At 40.1% G+C, this 26215-nt stretch overlaps 1 protein-coding gene across 1 annotated transcript in view; it reads right to left on the reverse strand.

Annotated features, from left to right (window-relative positions):
* CNTN1 (contactin 1) overlaps window positions 1-25602 on the reverse strand; it is a 223267-nt gene extending 197665 nt beyond the window's left edge. Inside the window, exon 1 of the mRNA XM_071552378.1 lies at window positions 25213-25602. The gene's annotated coding sequence lies outside the window, so the exon portion shown is untranslated. The remainder of the gene's footprint in view (window positions 1-25212) is intronic.
* Between the last annotated feature and the right edge of the window lie 613 nt (window positions 25603-26215).

Here is a 26215-nt window from a genome sequence, read left to right on the forward strand (position 1 = left end):
TTCTATGTTCATCAGAGGAACTGCACACAAAAAATAATTACTGACCTTGTGTAACATCCACCTTGCCTCAGTACAGTCAGTGCACTTGGAAAATGGAGATGCTCTGGCTGACAGTGTTGACACTGTCTTAAAGCTATACAACATCTGGAAAGAATAAACATGCAATTTTCATGCGACAAGTGTACAGTGGCAACATGAATTTTTGGCTCATACAGAATAACAGCTAACATTTGAATTGCTAACAAAAACGTCATTACGAATAATGAACATTATCAGCTAAGAACTATGTATCTATTGTTCATATCCTGATGTATAGATATATCTAAATATCTACACATCTGGACACCCACACCAGTCACTGTGATCTGTGTACACTCCATTATCATATGTACTGTTCTTAAAGCAAAAAAGAGCTTGTTTTCTGTCCCAGACTAACTTCTCTGTTGACATCAGCTTTCATCCACAGTCACATCTTTACACAAAAATGTATCTTTAATCACGAGATGTCACTTCAAACACAACCGTCCTTTTGGTCTTTCCATGGTAAAACCCAAAAATAGGATGAATGTTAGAAAGAATAATCACTAATGATAGGAATCAAGCTATGCTTTCAGTTACCAGCAAAGCAAAGTAAAATAATATTTTGAGATACTTCTTGAAGTATCTTCCTTCAACTTTAACCTGATTTATGCACAAAACCATGAAGACTCACTCACTGGGCTCTTGTTGGAAAGGGGTGCACAGGCTAAGAGCTCACATGCCCAATGACAGCGCTGCAATCTTCAATGTAAATCCAGACAGCACTTAAATAATAAATGCAATTATAAAGCAAAGCTTAGATATAACAAATAAGAATAGTTTGGTTTTTCATGCAATTTCTTCTTTCACTGTAAGAGTACACTTACACTGGTACTGAACAAAATGAAAAGACCTGTGCCAGAGTAAAATAAAAATATACTGTTAAAACTTTGTTCCACATAGAAATTGATCAAACTAAAATTACCTTTAGAATGTTACATTTTATGTTAGAGACTCCACAGAAATGGAAAAGGACATTCAGATCAGTATCACACTGCTAGTAGACATGAAGTTACACCACATTAAAAAACTGAAATAAATGTGGTATTATACTTGCTTTTGTTAAAGAGAAACAGTCAACATTAAGTTAAATTTCACATAGCATTTTTCCAGAAATTTAATTCTCTCATGGATGGAGGAATTTGACATTCCAGCACTGCACTGTGACTCCTCTACCTGACCACAACACACTGGAATAATTTGCCTCCACTAGTAACAAGCAGCATATTCAGGCAATTATGATCAATTTAGGTGTATCTCCTGCCTTACAGATTTTCTGGAATGCTCCTGAGCAATTTTTTTTTTATTAGAAATGTCACAGGGGCTGTGATAGGGAAAAAATAGTAATAGTCCCTGGATATTAGTATATAAAATGCACCTTATGCAACAACAACAGAAAACAACATTGCTTACTAAAACCCTGAACAGCCAGCAGGACTCTATGAAACTGTACCATTTATTTACACAGATAGCTATTTTTCTGCATTAAAGAATGATCTCAAATCTAAGCTATAATGGAGCTGAAAGTACTAATAATTGGAGAATCAATGTTTCTCCTAAATGATAAGGCAGAAAAGGTTGCAGAACATTTACATGTAACTGAGATAGTAAGCCATATAATCACTCAGTTCTCCATCTCCATGGCGACCGTTGGAGAAGAGTTTTCACCCTGAAGGAATTTTTCTTTAACGGCACTACTGAAAAGCTGTCATTGGAACAGCACTGGTTATTTATTGCTCAGAGCACAGGAAATTCAAGGACAGGTATAACACCACTCAAACCTAAGAGGGGCTGAGCCCACCAAGCCCAGAGGGGAAGTTGGGTAGATCAACATAGCCTGGAGTGTCTGACCTCGCATCCCTTTTCAGTTCATTTCCCCCATAAATCCCACAAGCAGAAATAGGTGCACACAACTGAGACTCATTTCACATGAATAAGACTATCATAATGAAGAGGAAACGAATTTTAAAGAATGGAAGTGATTCCATATAAGACACAAGAGGCGGTGAGGTGTTGCTTCACTTGCCATTCAGCCAAGCCTACAGATGCACAGCCGTCAGGAGCCAAGGTTACCCTCACATAGAACTCCATTCCCTCTACTTGTCGGAATTTTTCATTCTTCCTTTCTCACCTATTCATCAACACTTTGTCAGCTTCATGATTTTGGTGTAATAAAATCCTAGCTTAGTGACCTAATCTACTTTGACAGAAATACATAGCAAAACACACCCACTAAGAGAGAGAAGACTGAAACCACACATATCAAAACATGTAACCATTCCAAAAAAACATGTGTCCCAAAACTATGATACAATGAAATACAGAAGGCCATAACTTATTTGTTTGTTTTTGGGGGTATTATGGTTGGTTTTTGTTGGTTGGTATTGTTTTTTTAGTAATCAGTATATACAGGAGCTGACAAAAATAAGGCAGCTTATGAAACAGAAAATTTGTAAGTTTATGTGGCACTTCTTGGGAATGACTCAAAGAGCAAGCTATTTATGCACAGGGTATTAAAAAACACAACAAAACAATCATTTTTGTAAAAGCATGCTTTTTGTGTATTTGAAGCATGTGTATTTTAATCTCTTGCATTTACATGTGGTAAGAAATACCAAATTTCTATCCATTACTGTGCTGTAACTGCAATACATGACTTCTGGTAACAGGCACAACTTCTAGCTTAACAGTATGACAAAAATAATATTTTTATAACAAGAATAAAGTGGTAACTCAGATACACATGTCCAAAAAATGTAAACAAATAATGAAAACCAACCACAAGAAAACAAAATAACATTGCTTTCCCATTGTCTTACTATAGTCAATTTCAGCATTAAGTGAGGGGTTTTTTGTTTGTTATAAGAGATCTTTAACTGAGAACTCTTGTCATAATAAGTTGTAGTAAGTGACAGGGTTTTTAAATTATCTTTAATCTATTTTTCCTAGAATTTACCACGTCATTAAAAAGGTGGTATCTTTTATAAAGCAAATTCTTCAGAGACAAATAAACTAAAACCAATTCCATGTCTACATAGAGAAAAAAAAAGGTCCAAGGGAACCCTCACTTCTATTTGACTAAAATCATACACAAGTTCAAACCGAAACATCAACATCATCTCTTTTCTCATGAAACCGAATCATGCAAATATTTAATCAGTGACCTGTCAAATTCCACCTCATTCCAGTATCAGCACCAAAAGCTGATACCCGAGGTTTCAATAAGCATTGACTTATCTATTACTCTGCTTACTGATAAAACCAGAACATAAACCATGACCTACTTCTTCTGTCTTACAGATTTCATTTACTGTCTTTAGTGATAACCAGAAGACTACTCTCCAGGGGCTACAACAGTGCCTGAATCACAGAGGGAAACTGAACATAATCCCCAACTCTTTAACAGTCAAAGCTGAAATTCAGTCCCTGAGAAAAGAACATCCTTGCACATACTGTACAGGACAACCATCTGTCTGCATGTGTCGATACAAAATATTCTTGTCTGAACAGCTATCAAAATCCTAAAATAGAATACAAAACTTTCACAAAATTAAACATAATCAGTATTCTAAAAATACCATTATGCACAAAACTCTGAACAAACCAAACAAAAAACCCACACACACCCACACCGAAACCCCTGCAGCATTACTTATTGATTTAAACTGAAATAGATCTTCTTGTCATCAGGTAAGGAAATTCAATAGATTTGTTTCTTCTTTGCATCTACGATAATATTTCAAACTTTGTTCCATTTTTTGACTGTGCTTACACCTTTCAACAGCTCTGAGTACTGGGGGGGGGGGGGGAAGGGTTACAAATAGATCTAAAATACAGCATATCAACAAAAACAGCATGCTAACAATCCTTCATGCAAATATCTATAAGGACATTACTTGGTATATCCCTCAGAGAAGTACCAGAAACCTGTAACTAATGTTTTCACAGGAGATAAAACACTGTGCCCAGAAAGATAACAAATACAAGCACTGTTTTTTAGGGATTATCTGGTGAGACTCCGCATTGTCTGTGAGCTAAACTAAGCCACAGAGGCAGGTGAGAGGAGATAAAGGACACTGACAGAAAATTTTAAGGGAACTTGCTGTTAAAGTACCATTGAGATTTGCACTGTTCAGACAGTAGTTGTGGGGTCAGTGTGTTTCCCCAGATTCTCCTAAAAGTGGTTTATTTTCTTCCAGCCAAGGGCTCTGAGTGCTTCCAAATCAAAGGATGCAATCAGGTACTGCCATTAAAATAAGCAAAAAACATTAAACTGCAATGAGGTTGGAATTTTGAGAAAAAGAATTTGGCATAGTTTAACCTGCTCATATTTAAAAAAAATACCAAATTAGACACTCAAAGGCAGGGAAAAAACAGTCTCTTGCAGGGTGACACTTGAAAGTTATTCTCTGTCACCTTCTTCATGTTCCTTATATGAAATATTGCCTATTATATAAATAACAGCTCACTAGAGGAATGTTAGAAATCTTGCCCTAACCCATCACTATTGATAAACCCAATAGAGTTAAGGTGATTATTTTTACCTTTTTTAAGCAGGGGAAGACAGCTTTAAACTTTTCAAGAGCTCATCTACTAAATATATATGTAATCACTCTCTGCTTTTTTTTTTCAAAATTTAATATATTGCATTTGTGGGAAAAAAAGATTGAATCATCTGGGACAGCATTCATTCCCTTGATCTATTCACATATTTCAATACTGAAACTAAACCAAAGAGACATGAAATAAGGATTCAAACAAGTGTTGCAAATGCTTTACTTTTCCACCCCAAACATGTTTATAAATATGTTTATAAACATATTCAATTCTATTCCAAATGAACAAATAATCTGAGCATGCCATTTGAAAATATGGCAGTATACCCCTCCATAGATTCAGTTTCTGCATCCTTTTGATGGCCAAAATGAGAAAAAAAAAACTTTGGAATTCACAGGTCATACGAAACGATTTAGAAGAAAACAGAAACAAAATCAGGAAACTCATTATCAACAAATGAAGCTCAAAAATACTGCAAAACTATAAAAAATTAAGTCTACCAAAGCAACTCTTCCCTCCCTGCTCCCAAATAATCAGCACTATGTTTACACATCAGTCAATACAGTTAAGGGGTATACAGGTACTATCTGATATGCCTGATTCTAACTATTTAGGGAACCAAGAGCTGTAAAATACAAAGCAGCTATCACAAAATAAGAATAGCCTTTTTTTTTTCTTAATATCTTAGTAGCTTTAGTTAAGCATTGTTTATATGGCCTTCTGCTACTCAAAAGTTTCTACAAATACATCAGCAATGAAAGGAGTGCTAAGGAGACTCTCCATCCTTTGCCGGATGAGAGGCGAAACACAAAGGATGAGGAAAAGGCCGAGTTGTTACTTAATGTCGACTTTGCCTCAGCCTTTAGTATTAAGACCAACATCATCATGGCTTTTATCAGCAATAGTGTGGCCAGCATGCCCAGGGCAGTGACTGCCCCCTGTGCTCAGCCCTGGTGAGGTCACACCTCAAATCCTGTGTTCAGTTCTGGACCCATGACTACCAGAAAGACACTGTGGTGCTCGAGCGTGTCCAGAGAAAGGCAACAAAGCTTGTGAAGGGTCTGGAGCACCAGTTCTATGAGGAATGGTTGGGGGAGCTTGGGGTGTCCACCCTGGATAAAAGGAGGCTGAGGGGACGGGAGACCTTATCACTCTCTACAACCGCCTACCTGTAACCAGGTGGGTGACAAGGCTCTTCTCCCATGTAACAAGCAATGGGACAAGAGGCAATGGCCTCATTTAGGAGGTTTAGACTGGATGTAGGTCTTCATCACAAGAGCTGTCAAGCACTGGAATAGGATGCTCAGGGAAGCAATTGTGGCACCATCTGTGGAGGTTTTTGACAAATGTTTAGATGTGACACTTGCAGGCATGGCTTAGTGGTGGACTTGGCAGTGCAAGGTTTATGGTTGGACTTCATGATTTTAAAGGTCTTTTCCAACCTCAACGATCCCATGGCTCTAAATTAATACTTTTTATTTACTAAAAACTAAAGTGTTCAAATATTTATGTCTGTATTAACAGTAGTGACAAATTGAAATTGTTTACTTACATTAGCATAATAATACAGAACAAAAATAAAAAAATATGATAGACACAAACTTCCTGAGAGAATGCAGCTTTTATTTAATTTTCATCAAATCTAATTGTCTAATTTACTTACAGGTTCTTAAAAAATATTACTAGATCTAGAATTATAAATATGCTATTTAAAAATACAGTTTAGTGATTCCTAAAGAATCTGAACTAGATTTTTAAAATAATTAGTGGGATTTTCAATTCACTGCAGAGTTATGAAATATGGAATGCCTCCAAAATTACTGAGCTATTCATCAAATGAAATTGACAACCCCATATAGTGAAACCATCAAGTGAACACTCTGCAGCCAATATGCTCAAAGGTACACATCAGTGCCAAAGGAAATGTCCAGGTAATTAAGAATCTTGAAATTAAATTAAAATATCACTCCATGTTTTAGTCTGTATCTAAAGGACATATGAAATACTGAACACCCATGGACACCACAGAGCAGAGATACAACATACCTGTCTTATAAAATGGTAAATCCAACTAGCTTGATGTCTACTGCCAACACTCACAAGAAATTCAACTTTTTTCAGATGTGAAAAGCAGAAACTAAATTTATCAGCATTATGAAATATTTGAGTAGCCTTTAGGAAGCATCAGAAATGAAAATTATTAAATCATAAGCAATATTTAAAAAAAATTGTTCTTCAAATACAGCCTTTCTAATGCAGACAAATCAATATATAAAACAGATAGTGAAATGGCTTTTGCAGAGTGGTAAACAATTTCATCCTTGTTTTACGTATCTATGCATGGAAAGTAAGAGTACTTGCATGAGAAAATTCATGAGATCATCGGATGGGATATTACAAGTTTTTGGAAATTATCTAACTTTTCTAAGTTTTTACACGGTTTTAATTACCATTTGGTTAGTTGTTTTAATTAATTGTAACTGATGTGAAGCAGTAACGTGCCCAGGTGGCCAAGAAGGCCAATGGGATACTGTCCTGTATCAAAAACAGCATGGCCAGCAGGAACAGGGAAGTGATCCTTCCCCTGTACTCTGCCTTGGTGAGGCCACACCTTGAGTGCTGTGTTCAGTTCTGGGTCCCTCAGTTCAGGAAAGATATTGAGGGGCTGGAGCAGGTCCAGAGAAGAGCAACAAGGCTGGTGAAAGGACTGGAGCACAAGTCCTATAGGGAGAGGCTGAGAGAGCTGGGGTTGTTTAGCCTGGAGAAGAGGAGGCTCAGAGGTGACCTTATCACTGTCTATAACTATCTGAAAGAATGTTGTAGCCAGGTGGGGCTACAACAGGTCTCTTCTCTCAAGCAACCAACAGTAGGAGAAGAGGGCATGGGCTTAAGCTCTGCCAGGAGAGGTTTAGGTTGGATATCAGGAAGAAGTTCTTTACAGAGAGATTGGTCAGGCATTGGAATGGGCTGCCCAGGGAGGTGGTTGGATTCTCTGACCCTGGAGGTGGCAATGAGTGCCATGATCTAGTAATCAAAGTCAGGTTGGATTAAAGGTTGGACTTGATGATCTCAGAGGTCTCTTCCAACCCAACTGATTCTGTAACTCTATGTTAGGCCTTAAATCACTTCTAACTAGCATTCCGCAGAATTTAACATAAGCTGCCATTGTAAGAACACACCTTGTGAAAAGTACTAAAACTAAGTTTTGTTAAACTAGCCTTGATGTGCTTCAGTGAACAAAATCTGGGAGAGAAAGATGTATTGCTGAGGATGGACATCTGGAATACAGAATTTATAGACCACAAGCACAGAAGTGGAAGAAGAAGCTAACAAAGACTTAGTATATATGTTGGAAAGTTCTTTCCAGAGGAAAAAGATACTAAAATGACTAAAAATATGGAGTAATTAGGATAGAAAGTGAGAAATCCATAACCAATAGAAGATAGGAAATTAATGAAAGAAGAATATGTAATTTAGAACCAATGAACATTAATTTGCTTGTTAGTTAAAAATGCATAAATAAGTGAAAAAGTTTTGAATCTGTGTCCCTGTGGAGGCTGGGATTTTGCCAGCCACATACACACCCTGGCGCAGCGAATAAAGTAATGCCTTGCTTTCTCACTAAAATTGCCGTGTTGGAGGGTTATACTATCCCAACGATTTCAGAGGTATTTGGCAACAATTTCTGTATAATGCCAGTATTATATATAGTGCTTAAGAATCTAATGCCTCCCTGACATCTGATCCCATCAGATCTTGGCAGTTCAGCAGGGTCAGCCCCAGTTAGTACTTGGATGGGAGACCTCCTGGCAATACCGGGGGCTGTAGGTTCTAGTCCTGAGGACTTCAATGTCACCGTCCAAGCTCGCTCGACCATGGCAGATGAACCTGAGGAGTTAAAGGGTTGGGCCAGTTCCATGCACGCTGTGCCCCACCTAAAAAATCCACTGTGCAGGCTGGAAGGGCACACCCACGTGGGGATAGCCCTTTCCAAACCTTGGTTTGTGAAGCCTGGCCATACATAGAGATACTCAGAGTGACCTCCAAGCAAGTAAGACAGGAGGTTATAAAGGGATCCTGTTAGAAGAGGGTTCAAATATTGTTCAGGCATGCAGAAATAATTTTATGTAGCAAAAGTAGTTGATTGAACAATACTGAATAGCATTGACAGAACAGTAATTGTAGTGTTCTTAACAGTTACAGGTCAGATCTTTTCATCTTACTTGCAGTGAACAAATAGTACTTTGACAGCTGTCCAATTAATAGCAACTAAAAAGCTGAATTAATCTACTTTTCCATGGACAAAGTAAGATGCTATGTAAATTACTTCTCATCTTCAAAGCTCTCTACAGATAAAGCTCATTAAAAACAGTTTTACGTCAGTGCCACTCCCCAGCTAAATTATTCCCAATGCATATCTCCACATTTGTAATTAATGTCAGCCCTAATAACCAGCTAATCACAGTGAAAATCCATAATGCTTTCTTCTATGTATTTTTGGAATTACAAAACCTGCAGAGGGTGAAATGTACCTTAACGCCGTAGATTTTACTTCTGTCCATTTTCAACATCGACTGTAAAGTTTCACAGTAACATGAGCTTCAATGGCAGAAATTTGAATTATGAAATTCTGGTAAAGAGGACAAAAAGTATTTGTGATTAAGGGAAGAGGAATCCTGAAATAAGGATGAGTACTTCCACAGAAATAGTTTACTCAGTTATAATAAATACATTTGCATTGGAATTGACTAACAGAAACTAGGTCAAATTGTCATTTTTTGTTACTATTTTCACAAGAATTGGCAAATGGAACTGAAGTTGGTACCAGTGAATTAAATTAGAATAGAAAATGAAACTCCAAAATTCAAATAGATTATACTCTAATTCCAAATATAAAGAAAAACTGAGAAAAGTGTTCCACAGGTCAGTGACATCCAGTTGCAGTTTCCCAATGAAGTACCAGTTGTACCAGAGCTGTGTTGTTGTAAAAACCCTGTCGCTGGGAGTTTCTGTAAATGCAACCTGTAAGCAACAGGCAGTAGAAAAGAGCAAACTAGAAAGAGAAATGTACATGCTGAGAAGGTGTAAAAGTCTGTCAAACACTAACAGGCTACAGAGATTTGTTGTCCTGTTGTATCTTCAAGAAACAAAAGATGCAGAGCCTGCCGAGTGTGTGTAAGGCCACCAGGCCGTGCCAGCACCAACGAGGGGGCTGTGCAGCTCAGGCCACATCCGAGGTGCCAGTGGCAGCTGTGCACCATCATCAGAGACACCAGGTCTGCATGTGCTGCTGAGGAAACCTGGGACCTGTGAGGGACTCTTTGCACACCTGCCCAGAGGGCACTGTCACACCAGTGCAGCTCTCCCCAGTGAGTGAACAGCTGGGCTGGACGGGGGTGTGTGGCAGTGTCTGTGTGAGAGTGTTTCCCTGGGGGTGAGAACAGGGGGAGGAAATAGGCAAAGGTACTATGCAAACAGTCATCTGCTTTCAATAATAGATTTATTCTATTAATAATAAAAGCTTAATTAATAAAAGTTGTTCTAATACATTTTCATTAGAATATCTCTCTGTGACTCACTCCCCTATAAAGGAAAAGAGAATTTATAAGCATGTTTAGATGCTCTAAATGTGATCAGGATCCAACCTCCTCCTCACCCTGACACACATTATAATACCTGCAGAATAACGTGTTTTTCCCAACATGCAGTTTTGTTCTTTATAAAATTTGTCTTTATAAAAATTATAAAATTTTATACTCAAATAAATGGGTTTCTAGGCTTTTAATAAGAAGAAAAGGTACTACAAACTAAAAGACATGATGAGCTCAAATCTTGTATCTGAGGCATGAAAGGACTCCACCAGTCTCACAGAATGACACATTTCTGTTAATTCTGTAATTCTGGTTTTAAGTGCACTGTGATTTGTACCCATACACACTGCCACAGTCTTCAATAAGTGTTAAAAGCATTTAGTGTCTTTCAGCACTAAATTTTCACAAAAAAACTCACCTTTCACTGCACTTTGCTCCATTAAAAAATAAGTGAAACCAAAACCAAAAAATACCCTGACTAACCAAACAAATGAAAGAAAAGAAAAATGAAGAAGTAAAGAATCACATTTTCATATTCACACTATAGAAATGTTATTTTTAACGTGGGGGAAAATAAGTCATTCTAAGTATAACTGCAGATTGGTTATTTTCCTTGTACAATATTATCTTTTGTCACTCATTTCACACAGGTACCTCTGAAATTCTTCCCAACTGGCACCCACTTCAACTCCAAACATTCTTAGACTGGTTTTCAAAAATATTGGGGAGATTGAGCTGTCAGCTCTTAGTGACAAAAGCCATTCAGAGGACTTTTTCCTCATGCTGCCTACACATATGCACTCTTTCTCTGAGAAAATTTAATAATTGCTGATTTTCTCTGGAAAAAATAACTTGTCTTAGAAAGCCTGTATTGTAGCATAAAAGAAGGAGGCAACTTCCTTACTCAATTTCCTTGCCAATTACCAAGCTGTGCAGCTTACTCTCACTGGAAGGCAGCACCTGCCAATTGTCACCAGACTAACAGAGAAAAAGGAGACACAGCAATGAACAGAAACCGACCAGGGGGAACGGCTTCTCAGAGAACACACCACACATAACGTGGGGGTGAAACAAAAAAGTCTTTATTGAAGGAAGGAGCTGACTTGCAAGGGGTCGGGTAGGTGCTTAGAATGGGGTGGAAACTCAAAAGGTGAGCAGCGTTGGAGAGAAGGGAGAGGTCTCTGCTTTCCCCTTATCCAAGGGGTTGCAGAGAAGGGAAACAAGACCAGGAGTCCAGGAGTCCAGGTAAGAGAGAGCGCTTATTGGGACAATCCCGAGGTTTCATAAGATCTCTGGGGGAAGATGCCAGATCTGGGACTGTATTGGGTGAAAACCTAGGAAGGGGAAGGGTCTAAGGTCCATTAACCAACGGAACTGGGACAAGGGCAGGGCTGGCTGGAGTCCTGGTCCTGCCCTTCCAACCACGAGGCATAGGGATCTTACACACAGGGCTTCCCACCTTGGAATAGCAGGGCAGAGAGGGGAGGGGGGCCTTCTGATCCCCAGGGGTTTCCCGTGGGGGGAGGCTATGGTGATGTCCTGGTCCCAGGGACCCCCCAGGGGAAGGGAGGCTATTGCCCAGCCTGGGAAGAAACAGTAACATGCTCAACATCAGGTTCGATGACTCATCTGGGGAACAAAAAGCCTCCCGGAGACACAAAGGAGACAGGGAGGGGTAGATACAACACAAGGTGGGGTGGGGTGTAACAGCCCCACAGGGCACTGTAACAGAGAGGTGATACATAAACTTTGCAACTAAAAAACCCATAACAAGTAAAGACATAATTTTAAAACTTCAGCAACAAGTCTCTTAGTATGCATCTTCTCAGGTTCAAGGTGCTTCTCCTTGGGATTCATTTCAGCGTTTTCCTACAAAAAGGGATTGGGTGGAACGTGTGTCGGTAACCGCCAACATCCAATGAGAAGAGAGCCCTGGAAAGAGGGAGGAAATCTGAGGGGCAGAATGGATACCTGATAACCCGAACAGCCAAGGGGGAAACACCCGTCAAGTGACAGGACAACTGACCAACAGGGGCTCGGGGATCGGAGCAGGACGGGCGGAAGAGACAGGCGCATTTACAGCACACCGCCAGCCACATGGTGCAGAGATGGCACCCCGGGAAGGGGCTCGGACCCACCAGTGGAGCCCGGACGCCACAGCCCTGGAGTGCCACCCATGGCCGCCGCCCCCACCACAGAGCACAGGCACAGAGGTGCTCCACGACAGCAGCGGAGGGGCCGTGGGGCTGTCGCTGGGCAATGGCAGTGCAGCCGGCCATGGTGGCAGCTGGAGTCAGGCAGGGGACGTGCCTGGGCAGGACCAGCCTGGCCCAGGAGAGATGGCACCTCCGTAGCTCATTAGGAAAAACCACAGGAGAAACACACGGGGGGAAGGAATGCGGAGGGTGTAGAAACCATGCAGTGGGGCACAGAACTTTTCTGAACTCCAACAAGTCTCTCATGCATGTGGCTTGTACAGTTCAACATGTCTTTCTGCACGGCCCTTCCCTTGGGTCCACTTCACAACATACGCTCACAAGTAATTCCCACACTTCTGCACTCAGAATTTAAAAAAAAAAAACACCTAATCAAAACACCACTTGCAACTGTCTGTAAAACCTTAAGAGAATATTTTTAAAACTCTGCAACAAATATTTCTGCTTTTATATCACACTGCACTGAGAAACCATTTAAACCTAAAATTCTGGACAATGACTTTAAATCTGTGAAGTATTCCTTCGTTGCTCTCAAGGGTCTTCCAACACAGCCTTCTAGATCTGGCTGACTGATAAACAAGAATACAGATGTTTCTACTTATCTACATGCAATATTGCAAAGCTTTCCAACTAAAAAGTTCAACTTTGTAAGTGTCCCCATCGTCCCACAAACTGAAATATAAATTAATTGGTAAACTATAACTCCTCCCTCAAAAACAGTCCAATTACACACAGTAAGTCATAAATACATGCAAAAATGTGTATGATATGCCCAGTAAGAAAGATTATCTTTATTTAGAAACATTTGAAATGTAGAAATACAAGAAGAACCACAAAATTATTTAAAATATAACAACATCAACTGAATCACAAATACTTAAAAATGCAAAGACTTTTGTGTATCCAAAAGTGAAAGGTTTTAATAAAAAAAATGCACTCTACACTATCAGTACATTCAATCATCAAGTAGTTCCTTAAATTGCCTGGCTTCAATTACAGTTTCATGGGGCTTTTTCTATCAAATCTTCAAATAATGATTAAGAATTTGAATCTCTGATTTGATTATGTTCTCCTGAACTTCATACAGGAAAGTTATGTCCTTGGCTGGTGTCACAGTCTTCTTCATAAGGCTTCATTTTTTTTAGATATTTTGAGAGATGGCAGGTTACAGTTCAAATCATCAATTAAGTACTGGGTTCCCGTATTACATCCTGGGATCAAGTGAAGGCCATAATCCTGGCTTGTCAAGAGTCCTGAGACTCTGATGTTTTGAATTATCATTGAATTAATAGCAAATGTTTACACACCAAGTGAGCATGCAATTCTTGCATGCCTTTCATGAAAACGAAGTCTTAAAGATAACTACCTCTAAGCTGACCAATGATTTCACAGGTAATTTGTTCCCAACTTGGAAGAATCTTGAAAGACCGAACATGACAACTGCAGGAACATAAACTGGCTGCACTCCTACCACTTGCTGAAAGCTGTCTCACACAACTGTTTTTGAGACACAGTCAGAAAATTTATGAGCAGTCCTCATCCACATGTAGGAATCTGAAATCCAGCTTACAGCAAGAAGAGCTAGAAATCTTAAACAGCAAGCTTGGTCAACAAAGGCTGAGAGAAATTCCATCACCAAGAACAGAGGAGGCTTGGTAATGATCAACTTGAAGATAAGCTGTCTCCTGCCTTAACATAAGAAAAGAGTCTAGAATGAATGTTATCAGATTGTGTTGTAATCCCCTGCTGTCTTCCCTCCATAAATTCCTGAAATTACCATAACCCTTCCTACCTATTAGCATGTGTCTCCCTGAAACCTTAAAAAGTGGTCAAGTGTTCAATAAAGGATTCCAGTTTTGTTCCCCATGCTGGGATCGTGTAGTTTTTGACCGTCTCATCCACACTAGGACAAAATCAGATTATTTATTTTAAATCACTGATGTGAATTTAAGCTTATGGAGGCAACTTCAGATTGAAGTGCAGAACAAGCTAGGCAAATAGCAAAATGTGTGTTTGCACTTGTTATCTACTACCTCCTTGGTCCCAGCCTCTCACCACTTCTCACTCCTAGAAATGAGATCAAGTCTACCCAAGGACTTCTCAGGTAATCAGTGGAACTTTCGGGGAAGATGAAAGAATCACCCAAGATGAAAGCCTGGTGTACAAGCTTTAAGGGCCTTGAATTCAGAGACAAGCACAAACAATATATCAAACTAATACAAACAGCAACAGAAAATTTTGCTGTTTTACAGGAAGATTAAGTTTAAAAATGTTATCTAAATGCACACACTGGCATTTTTTCATGTGTACCAAATAGATTTCCAGGGAAAGATCCCATAGAACAGGAATAATGAAATCAGAATAAATATCATTATCCTGTAGATTAACAGCCATAAAACCACAAACATAAATACTCTTCTTACATCGAGTGCTTAGCAAACATCATGAAGGACTGCTTAGAAGAAGAACAAGTGTCTGTGTTCACTGAAGTTATTCCAAACATTTAAATACTGATAATCTATATTATTTTAAACACCTTCTGCCAGAGAGAGCTCAATCCAGCCACAAACTTGCATGTAGATGATAAAGGTTAAAGACCTAATGCTAACATTTCAACTCACCTACTTTTAACTCCAAATCCTGAGTTTTGACAAAACTTTCAGATGAATAAGATCAAGTGAAAAGAAAAAAAAATACTGAGAGTCTGTATTTAACAACTGATTCTCCAGAGCATGCAAGAATTAGCCCCTTGACTCTCTTGATGATGACTTGTGTTTTATGAAGCTGAATTGGAATTTCCCTGCCAATAAACCAAAACTTTCTAAATTTAGTTTGGTAGCTATACAGATAACAAAATACTTAAAAGGAAAATAAGGGTTATCTTAGATGGCCACGTATCCAAAAGAAACCACTGCTCTTCATCTACTTTCACACACCATTAAATAGCACAGTATCTGGCCAGTACCCATGCAATAGATGTTTTATTCATTTATAAAGGGATTTGGCATCTATAAAAAGAGATTACTACCTCATTAACCACAAAAATCCTTTAAAAATAGGCCAAGGATATCCTGTATGTTTGGAAGGCTTTAGTTCAGATAGTCACAAATAAGTACCAAAATAGTTCTACCTAGCAGAGTGCTAACCTGAGCAATGGACTGTCTACAGACAGGTGCTAAACTGCTGGAATAAAAATTATGTTTCAAGGTGCTCTATAACCTTCACTGTGCTTATATTGATCCACCAGTTTTTCTTCAGGCTGATCTGCAAAGAATATCTGAAAGCTGATTAGTTCTCTTACATAAAATATGTGTAGGTGCTTTGGTAGTATTAAATAACAACACAGCAGTAAATTCTGACCTGTTTTCATTGGTTTATGTGCTCTATTAGAGTTCTTTAGATAGTGGCCAAAAAGACACATATATTACTTCTACACTCTCCTTTCTTCTCTTGTCACACCAGTACCATATTGCTTGATGTTTGTTGGTTTGGGTGATAGTTGTTTCCTAAAAACTAAAAGGAAACCCCAACATACACAGGGGAAACCTTAGTGTCTATTTGCAGGCTTTATGTAATCACTGTCAGTTTAAATACTGTGCTGGCAACACTGCCAGGGCTGATCAGCTAAAAATATTCAGTAGGTCACAAAAGCCTGCTACATGAAAGTAAATAAAACTGAAGTAATACGCAAGCATATGGTAATACACGGAAGCACAGTTCTTCCAGAGTTGTCCTAGTTTAAAATGAAAAAAATAAAATAAAATAAAATAAAATAAAATAATAAAATATTCTGAATCTCTGGGCTTCCCTCCAGTATCTGCACAGGCAAGGTCTGAATTACATTAAGCTACTGCAAATTCAGACACAAACATCACACTGGACTGGAGTTAACCACTCTGAAGGAAAAGAAGTCTTTATATCTTTTGACCGCTTCAAGGGAGATCTCATAGAAATGAGACAAAACAGGTTTTATGGTTCAGCCACATTTAAGACTGGGTCAGCTGGTCTGTAGAGAACCCTCAGAATGTATTACAATAAAAGAATGTGAGCGGAAGTGGGAACAGCTGGGCTTTATTACAAACCTGGGGCTGTTTGAACTACAAAACTTTCTTTATGCCTTTAAGTTTCTGTAGGACTCTCTGCCATTATGAGCAGTAGATTAAAAACTCCCATTTCCGCAACAACAGAACACTTACTTTAGTCAGATTTACCTTTTTCTGTGTTCCACCTTTATAGCTAAGTGCAAATGAACCCTTCTTCTCAGACATATCACTTTCCTCCATGCCCCAAAATCACATTTTGTAATCACACAGCTAAAAAATAAATGAACCTACAAATTGCTGGTAATGAAAACACAATCAAGTCTTTTTCACTCAAAATCCTTTAGTCATCTCAAGTGTTCTTAGCTGATAAAACACAGATCAACATCACACTGAAAACAAAACACTATTAGCATTTTTAAAACAATTATCCACTCCACTATCCCAGAAGGAAAGTTTATACATTGATCTTGCTGCTGATTCATACTCAATATTTTTCCAAGAAGAAGGGGTGAGAAATAGTTCAGTTCAAGAAAATTCCTCAAGTAATGACTCATTTTTTGTACATATTGGCAGAAGATCCCCAGAGAATAAAAAGCATCCACTACCAAGTAAGCACATATTGTTCTCGTTCATTTCGTAACACAATGAAAGTAACTCAAAATAGTTTTTACACTGACATTTGAATAATGCAATTAGTAACGTCTAAACTAATTTCTTCAAAATCAACGTACTTGAGATTATCTGCTTCCCTTCCCTTTTGTTATTTTTTGAGTGTTTAATAGAACTTTCTTCTTCAGTTCACTATCTTAAAACAAATAGGAGTGCATGGGGGAGAAAGACCTTGCATACAGATATGTCTGAGTATAAAAATATAAGTCAATGTAATAGTGATTGGATGTGCTCAATTAAGCATTTTTCCCATTAAGTAATTTTTAAATAATTTTAATGATGTTTTGCTGACACTTTCCAGATTCTTAGTTTATAAATATCACCTACTTAAAAAGGAAATCAATTCTTCATCTAAACTGGTAATACTATGCTTACTCTGATAAACTCTTAATAGAAAGACAAGAAAAATGAGTTAAATTGGTTGTAATGGGAATTATTCACCACATATTGGAAGTTTTCAGTTAATGAATCAGTAAATCTACTTCTGAATGGGCCAGATCAACACCAAGAAGTGAAAGAGGCAACAAACTATTATGATGAGCCAAAGAAATTAGGATCTCACTCACCATTCACTTTGTAACTCTGAGGATAAATTTCTTCTCTTACAATGACTAAATTAAAAAACAAACAAACGAAAACCAGAACCCAAAACCAAAGCATCCATCTGACAAGACCTCGTGCAAAACTGGCATGGAAGATGTTTAAACAACGAAGTATAACCATCACCCCAGGCAGTCAGAAGGGAAGTCAGCACTGGCACTGTTGCAGTAGTTATCCTTGTGGTTTTATTTGGTTTTTATTTGCTTGTTTCACAATAGCTGGCAGAGTTCTTAAGTGCTTTATAAAAAATCATGAAATAAATTAAAGCAAATAAAATCAAAATCACACAGAAAGATTAGTTAATGCTGAACTTTCACATTAATCGTTCTTCAGTTTGTGGCTTTTAAAAACAATTTACCACAGTCAAGTTGTAGACTAATTTTTTGCCATTGTGATGTCCTGTTTATGCATTTTCCAGGGATATCATGGCAACACCTAATCTAGGTGGCAAAACTGGACACGTTTTCAAAATACTAAAATTTTTTTGAAAAATTGCAGGATCAGGAAAAGTCAGAGGGAAAAGGTATAATAAAAATACAGCACAAAGAGAGTTGAGGAAGTGACAGGACAGGGGGATAAAAGAGCATTTCAGAATGCCTGGCTTCCCAAGATCTATTTCAACAGCAGCTGGTGTCCCTTGGAGCTCCTTTATAATGAAAATCTGAAGTGGAAACTGTTCAATATTCCAAAGTTCATTTTTATGAAAGAAGCAAACTGTGGACTGCTGATGAAAGCAGAGCTGGCCTTCTGGCAATAGTATAAAAGAGAGATGGCCTTATTCCTCAGGAGAAGAAATTCAGAAAACAAAAAATGTGTATTTCTAGCTGCTTTTTCTCATTTATTTCAATTACTTTCTTTTTGCTTTGCTCAAAAATGTTCCTAGTGAAAAACTGCCATGCTTTACCTTAAAGTACTACCAGCAGCAGCAGCGCTCGTGTTCATGCTGGAAACACCAACCCTTACGAATAGGCAAGTTATCCTACTAAGCACTTTTACAAGTTTGTTAATAATGCTTGGTAAATGAAAATGAAAATTTACCCTAGGGGAGAGAGACATTTATTTTCACCTTTATTTAAGTTCTTAATAGTGAGTAGTTGGCAAGACCACTGACTGCCTTTATCAAAACAAAGTCAGCTTTATTTCAAGTTTCAAAGAAAGCATTCTAGTTGAAAATAAATTTATCTAGAACGAAGTCTTCATTAATAAATATTAAGAAATATTTAAGGAATACGGCTGCTTCTCTTTTTCAAAGCAGAAATAAAATAAATTGGTTTATTTCTCCTAAACTATGATTAGTCTTCAACACAAAAGATCTGAAGTATAGATATAGTGAAAACCAAAATTATATGTGAAAGGTGAATTCATGGTAAACACACAATCAAGACAGCTTTCAAGAAATTACATTTTCATCACGGCATCACATATTACTTGAATTATAAGTTGGCACTCAAAAAAACCCGTTGGTTTTACAGAACACAGAAGTTTAAAATGACATGGACTTCTGTCCCAGTTGTAGTAAACCCAAAACTTCCCATCTCACTGCAGCTGACAGTAGAACTTGTCACTTTTCTGTTGTCCTATTCCTCTGCTTGAGACAAGGCACCTAATTATGTATCTCATTTAGCAAGCACTGATCACTCCCATAAACATTAACATCTTAACCTGGAACTACATCGAGACAACATAAACAGTCTGTTCCACTTGCAGCACCCAGTGTTTGTTTTAAATATTTACATTCAGGTTAAGAGTATGAGATTTTGTATAAAAATATGTTTAATAATATAAAACAGCTGTATTAATAGAAGGGATCCTTTCTTTCAGTGAAACTGAAGATAAAGTACCACAATTACTTAAAACACACCAATCTCAACAGACCAAGCTACTGAATTCTGGTATGATCTCCCTTAAAACAGATCTATAACATAACATCAAGCCCACCTAATGCACACAGCAAATCTAGCAGGGCATTTAAATACAACTACCAATGAAAACCATAAAGTGAACTTGGTCTGTAACACCAAATACTTCCTTCACACATTGAATATTTTGACTGCTGGCAAAGCCATCCTGCCCCTTTCAGAAAGTGCTGTTCAGGCTGCATATTGGTGTTTTCCCCTTACAGAAAATGACAGAATAACATTATAGGGTACTTCATTCTGTAAGTGATGTCAGGATGTCATAAGATAATTCATGTTGCAAGGGTGGTCAGGAGATTTCCATCCTCACCTCCTGCTCAAAGCAGGGTCAGCTAAGACACTTGATCAGATTGCTGGGGGATTTATCTATTTGAGTCTTGAAAACTTTCAAGGGGAGAAACTGCACAACTTGTCTGAGAAATGTGTTCCAATGCTCAACTGAACATATGAACACCTTTCCTTGATTTTGACAAATGAAATTTAGCTGTTGTGAAGCTGAAGTGCATTACTCACTTTAGGGAAAAGAAATTTCATGGAAAAACTAATACAGCAGTAAATTCAAGTCCATGTGTAAAAACTTTGAGTACTGGCTTGACCAGGAATCAACAGCAACTTTCATTAAGTTCAACTCTTGTGTTCAACTCTTGCTAAAGTGGAGAAAATTGAACTGTCTATGGTAAAGCAGGATGTTTTCAGTAAAAATATAGAAAGATCACTTGTCTCATGACTAAATCCTGATCTCTATGTCCCAGATAACTCATTTGCATAGGAACAATGTATAATCTGGTCACTGTGTGCAAATTGTAAAAGCATTACATAAAAACAAAGAACTTGTCAAATATATATATTTCTTTAAGATATTGTCTCACATTAATTATTCAGTCTTAGTGCCAAGCACAGCTCAACCATGCCCCTCATTTCAGACATGAAAGCTACCAAGTTATTGTAAATACTGTTGTTGCCGTAAAAGTCTGTAAAAAAGACTCCAAGCCAAGTTTTGTAGGAGATAAGATAATGGGCAGGCACTTTAATGAGCAACCCCGCTCATCCAGGAATACATCAATGCACACCCTAGCAAGCTCTAAATTCTATAGCTTTTATAATATAACCTATCCAATCACTACTGTCCACATGTCCAGTTCCACCTCTGTCCCCTCCCAGTTCCCACCCCTGTTGAATTGGGGACCCTCTGTCTTCATCCACCTCCTCTTCTTCAGCACACAAAGGTTCTCTGGACACTCTCCAGGGCTTCGGGTCACACTGCTCCATGTTTATGTTCTCTTCTGATATGCTTTAATCTGGTACCTTGAGAATAAGACTAAAGAGCTGGCAGATCTTAGCTGCCTGTTCTGGAGCAGGGGTAGAGATAGAAGGACTTTATGCTACAAACTGCTAAATATTAATTCACTAAAATCTACAGCATTATATCTACTGTGTTCTTAAAATCTACAAAATATGAAAATTGAAAAATTAAAAAAACCCTTTCAGCATCACTGTTCTATCACATCAAAAAGACTATCTTATGTGAACAAAATACTGTGGTGCAGTGGTAGCTCCACCAGTTTTATTCAGATCTCAATTGACCGAGAGGCTTACATCACCTTTTTGTAAATATTTCTCTAAAGAAGCTGTAACTAAACCTTAACATAAAATGAAGAACTTAGTATGGATGCAAACAAAATTCAAAACATCAGTTATTTTATTTGTCAGCACAGAGCCCCGCAAACCGTAGCTGAGTTAAGCAAAAACAGAGTATATGCTCCAGTCAGAATTGCTGATTTCTCTTCATAATTAGGACTATTTAGGTTGTTTATTATTTCTATGTTTACTAGCAGTTACAACGTGGACAAAATGTCCTGTCTGTCCTTGCTTTCTACCAATGCATATAAACGCAAACTTACATGCCACATTGAAAAATTTCTTCAAGAGTTCATTTTTTTAAAAGGAACAATGGAGGAGAAACACAACAATTTTTTAATTTCTTTCAGCAGAAGTGTCTTTTACTTCAGAAACTGTTCATGATAATGTTTTGAAGTCATCAGCACAGAGGAGCTTTATTTAAGTCAATGCTATGTTCTTTCATGTATCTCTAAAAATGTCTCAAAATCCAACCAGCTTCTGGTTTGAACTGCGTTGTTTCAATGGAGAAGAACAAAAACTACTTGGGCTTCCTCTACGAAGAGGAATTACAAAAAAAAAAATAAGCACAGAAAAAGTGGCTGGAGACTGAGGAAAGGAGAATAGACCAGACTGATGTAGCAAATTAAGAAGGTGAAGTTGCAAGGAATAAAGAAAAGTAAGTGGAAGGAATGATGACAGGCAAAAAGCAAGGAGAGACAGGACTGACTGAGACAAGAAACTGAAATTTGGAATGGTTTCAATTCCAGGAATACCTAAACAATTAAGACTGAGATTGGCTACACGATGAATAGGAGACTATTATTAGTATTATGATTATTATTTCTACGTTTTATGATACATAGAAACAGTGAAGTGAAAAGGATTGTTCTTGCAGAAGACTAACAAAAGAGCCCTCATCTCCCACGGTAATATTCTCTAAAGCCTAGAACAGAAAGGACTACAGTCTTCAACCACTTTTACAGTACTTAAGCAAATGTACTACAAGTTATGCCATTCTGCTTTATCACTGTTGTATATGAAAGGCACTGTGTTCTCTTAATGCTATCAGTCATAATGGTGAAAGTTCCAGAGCTTTAGCAGAGGATTCAACTTTTCCAATCCTGTTGATAGCAACTATAGCTCCAATATAGTAAGACAAGAAGAAATTTGCTTTGAAAATACAACTTCTTCTGCATTTTCAGGATTTGTTGTTTGTTGAGGTTTTAATTCCCTTAATCTTTTATATTTTAAGAAAGTATATGGGACATGTATGCATAGGATGATATAGAACCTAATGCAGGTAAGACTCTTGTATTACCTACTGAAGAACAGGAACATGTGTAGTAACTGAGGGCTTGCAGAAACAAAAAAGGCACAGGGGCTCTGTAATATACTGCAAAGGCTTTAATTACTGAAGTTCTCCCTTTTTATAGTTCCTCCCGTTCCTCTTACTCTTACACAGCACACCATTTAACCCAAAATTGCCACAGTTCGTAATTAACTGTGAATTCCTCCTATTCCCTATCCACTCTCAGACATGTGGAGCACTCAGGCCTGTTGCAAAACACAGTAGCAAGCATAACTTGAGCTAAGGTATTTACAAGAATTGTAGACATTTCAAATTGAACAACAAAAGTGAGTAAATACTTTTCACCTAACCCCTCTTCATGTCTCTGTTCACCATTTGTACAAGTCTTGTCTCAGGCAGTGTTTGATAAACTAATAATTCTTTGTGAGACATTCTGATCACATAATGATAAGCATTTGAGCAAAGCTCATACAGATGTTATCAGTTCTGTCTTCAAAGCAGAGCCAAGTAACATGGAATAAATAAATCATGGGCTCACACAAAGATCAGTGAAAAACACTGAATTGTGTTAAGTGAGCTCCATCTATTCCATGTAGGGAAAGAGACAGGGTTCCTGTAGAAAAAAAAAAGTATGTGATCATGTAGTTAAGACTGTATCAGAAGGACATGCTCAAAAAGGCACTTAAAAGATATTTATTCCATATCACTAATGTGGAATTTCTTCTACAGAAGGTGTTTAAGATACTCAGTTTAATATTCTATGAAAACAAATAGTTTCTTACATTATTATGAAGCTGTGTTGAGGTTGCATTACCTATTCACATCTGTCAGAAGTAAAACTGTAAATCTTTTGTGGGTTTGGAACATCACTGTGGATAATACAAATATGGACAAGAACAGAAGCACTTTGCCTAGGTTATTTTTACAATTGTGAAATGTAGGTATGGAAAAGGTATATTTTGTTATCATGTCAACTATCACTGAAGACAAATACAAAAACTAAGCAACTGATGCTGATGATATACATTTGAATGTTAATAACAACACAAAAGCTTCATACTACCAACAGTTTCCAGAAACATTAAGCAAAGTTCCTACTAACAAAATTTTGGTTATTATTACCTACACAGCATGGGCCAAACATCATCCTTTTTAAAGACTTGTACAATATTTGCACTACAAGAAGGACACTTAAAAGTCACTAATGGTGAAGAGAAAAACTGAGAATTTTTACAACTTCAGGTTATTTCATAAAGGTTTCCCCTGTTCTTATCAAATTTCAAGTCCTGTATCAGCTATTTTTACTGGTTGCAAGTAATTTTATACAAAGAATGATACTAAATACAGTATATTGGTTAACACCTTCTTTGATACAGCCACGTCTGCAAAGGGGGCTGCATTTTTAAGGCATATTTTTGTCTAAGTCGTACAGACCAGTAATTACATAATGATTTGTTTTTAAAATGTTAAGAAACTTTAAATATTTTATGTGCCTTAACATAACTACTTTATAATATTGTTACATAAACATGCTACGATGTAACACTTGAAAACATTCGCAGCTCAGAGGTCATAGTTTACTTTCATTATGAAATGGAGAATAGTTGATTAACTGCATAGATAATCTCCGGTATAAGCAGAATTAAACAGCGCCTCATAGAGCAGATGGAATTCCTGGAGAGCCCCTCGCTCGGGTGCGGCTCAGCCGCTCCAGGTGCCTTTAGCGCAGCTCAGCAATGGCATTTCTGCCCTCACCAGCAGGTGTTACTGCCAGTCCGTCTGAATTACTGACATTACGAAAAAGCGACACTGAAACCCGGCATAATTAGCATTTTACAAGGGGGAAATTGCGTGAAACCCTATTGGTTTTAGTGTAAGACGGTTCAATGGACAAAAAAATAACCCTCTTTAGCCGGTCACCATTAAACACACCCAAAGGCAAACAAGTCAGCGGACGGCGTTGCGGCTGCTCGGGCACAGACCGCGGTGCTGAAATGATGTCTGTAACACCACGATACGGACGCATTTTTCCACACGCTGCCAAAATCCATATGTGCTCATAACAACCGGAGAGGGAACGCCGCACGAGGCTTTCCCTGCGGCAGCATCGCGGCCATCGCCAGCCCAGGACCGGGGGGATCCCGCCGGGGCTCCCGCGGGGTTGGCGGCCCGTCCCGGCACCCGGGGCCGAGGATTCCCGTGCCAGCGACCCCCGGGCCGGGCAAGGGCCGCCGCCCAGGAGCGCTCCCACCGTCCGGGACCGCGCTCCGGTATCGCCCGCGGGCCGCGGGGGCTCGGGACGCTCCCGCCACCCGCGCCTGCCCAGCTCCCCTGCCCCACCGCCCGCACCTGCCCCAGCTCCCCCTGTCCCGCCGTCCGCACCTGCCCCAGCTCCCCCTGCCCCGCCGCCCGCACCTGCCCCAGCTCCCCGGCACCGCCGCCCGCACCGCTGAAGTTGTGACTCCTCGCCCCTGGGGAACCCACCCGGGGCGGCGCCCCCTCCCCGGTGCCGGGGGCTGTGCTGCCCTGTCCCTTCCCTGCCTGCTGTACCGCGGACCTCGCTTCGCAGCGTGGGCGGGGGGTGACACCGCCGCGCCCGCTGCCGTGCCCTACCTGCGCAGTGCCGGGCTGTCACCCGCCGCGTCGCCGCCTCCGCTGCGCACCGGGGATGGCTCGGACGGCTCTTGCCTGCCTTGCCCTGTCCGGCCCGCCCCGGCGGGTCGGCACGACTGGCTCGGCTCGGCGCGTCCCTGCCCGGCCCGGCTCGGCTCGGCTCTGCTCGGCTCAGCGGCGCTGGTCTGACAGCCGCCCGCGCGCCCCCGCCCCGGCCGCGCGCGGGGCCGCCGGGGCCGAGCGGGGCCGAGCGGGGCCGGGGAGCGGCGGCGGCTGATTGGACGGGGGTGATGTCACTCGGGCGCGCGCGAGCGAGCGGGAGCGCGCGCCCGAGCGCGGCAGGGAAGCGAAACGGGAGAGGTGAAGGGAGAGCGAGGGAGGGAACGCGGAGAAGTGCGGTGCGGAGCGGTGCGGTGCGCCTTCCCCTCTTCCCGAGCAGCGGCACGAGTGTGCTGGAACGGCAGCGAGGAGAGCCGCGGCTCGGAGGCGCGCACCGGCCTCAGCTGCGGCTGCGGCTGCGGCGGGCGAGGGAGGGGGCTGAGAGGCGCCGCCGCAGAGCGGGAGGGGCGAAGGTGAGCAGGGCCGGGGGCGCGGGCGGCTCAGCATCCCTCCGTCCACGCCCGTCCCGCTGGCTGTGCCTCACGGCTGCAGCTGGAACAGCACCCCGCGCTGTCCAGGGAGCGTGTGCGAGACCGACTGCCGCTCTCACACAGGCACACAGTCACAGTGACACAGACACAGTGACAGTCGGAGGCACACAGTCACAGTCACATAGACACAGTGACAGTCGCAGGCACACAGTCACAGTCACACGGACACACAGACCCAGTGACACAGACGCAGTGACAGCCACAGGCACGCAGTCACAGTGACAGGGACACACAGACACCGTGACAGTTACACGGGCACAGGCCTGCACGCTGCATATGCCCAGGGGGCGGAAGAAGCCCAGGTTAAGCTGTTGCCCATCCCCGAAGTGTGCCCTCAGCCGCGCCCGCATCCA

Source organism: Pithys albifrons, chromosome 3 (assembly GCF_047495875.1).
Source record: "Pithys albifrons albifrons isolate INPA30051 chromosome 3, PitAlb_v1, whole genome shotgun sequence".
Lineage (NCBI taxonomy): Eukaryota > Metazoa > Chordata > Aves > Passeriformes > Thamnophilidae > Pithys > Pithys albifrons.